Consider the following 1,597-nt stretch of genomic DNA (forward strand, 5'->3'; position numbering starts at 1 on the left):
CTTCTACATATATATATATATATATATATATATATATATATACATAATTTTTTGCAAACATAGCTGTTTTATATCATGTTAGGATACTAAAGAGACTGTTATTATAGATTAGGTTATTACTATGGATTTTTATTACATATTGTTATAGAGATTATTTTTTTATCATATATGTTGTGTACTGTTTCAATATTATGTTGGGAAAGACTAAAAAAGGAAAGATTTTACTATTTTATACTAAAGAGATTTTATACTCATTGTATGGTGCTTAAAAGTGCATTCGTAGAATTTGGTGTATTTGCCAAGAATAATGTGACATCAAGCAAAACTAGGTGAAAAACTTCAGTCCTATCACTAATCCTTTTGGAGAAGTGATTGCTAAGGCAATACAAACATATCCAGCAAAAATGTAATGGGCACAGTATAGCCATGTTTCATCTGAAATAGCCAGTGTCTAAAATACGCAGTAATCCTGGTTCATGCCAACATGCTAGGATCATCTTATCAATGCATTTCCATACGTCGACATGACATGATCATACAATGGCTATAGTATTTTTGAAGGATTTACAAAATATCAGCGGTGAAATTGTCAGGTTTTGTGGAAAAACTTGAACAGAAAGTAACTGATTTCAGTCGGAGAGGTCATATGCCAAACAAGATTGCTTCGTGACCAAGTATCATCTCAAGGCACCATGAGATAATACCTTATCCTGATAAAATAAACACATACGTCAAGTTCAAAAAATGTATATATACAACTGCAAAAATGTATTTTTGAAAATACAGGAAATGTCATGCAAACATTCGTCTGTTCCTTCGTTTTGTTTGCCATCTATGCAAACTTTTGCAACACAACAAAATTGGAGTGCCTACGCAAATGCAGCAACAGCAGCACACAACGAACAGGATAAACGCAAATGTCATAAACACTATCCTGCAATCTTTTTTTCCTCAAAGATTCTCACTCTAATGTGAAGTTTAAATTATGTGTATTCGAAAATCTCGAAATATTTTAGTTGAAGAAATTTAACAGATGTATGACAATCGCATAAGTTGCATCGATACAGCCTAGAAAGCACATGAATTCTCTCTCCCTCCATTCATTAACAAGCAGTTCATTTTTAAAATTACTTTGACATATTTCAAGCTTATCTACTACTTCGATTTTTATAAAAGATACTTACAAAGTTAAATGAGGAAAACATGCGACTCTTGGAAGCGATGAATCGTTACAATGATCGGTGGGATGACATGTGAAAAAACATTCTCTTTTACAGGTTTCCTCATCATCATAACACATTACTAATATTCCCGAAACAGATGATGATCTTTTGACTGGCGCGTCCCCTGATATCCATTCTGTTGCAGCATATGAAATATAATCTTAAAAATTAACTTATATGAATGGCAGAAATGTAACATAGTAAATATATTATTGTCGCATAATCCTTAAATGCTTGAAAAATCTCCACAAATTATCAGAAATATCCTATCATTCAGCGTGGAAATGATAAATTAAATAGCAATAAAAGTAAGTAACACCGTGAATCTATAGACTTGGCAGAATTGTGAATGAAATTCAACAAAAAAAAAAAAA

This window comes from Loa loa, assembly GCF_000183805.2.
Source record: "Loa loa unplaced genomic scaffold supercont3.2, whole genome shotgun sequence".
Lineage (NCBI taxonomy): Eukaryota > Metazoa > Nematoda > Chromadorea > Rhabditida > Onchocercidae > Loa > Loa loa.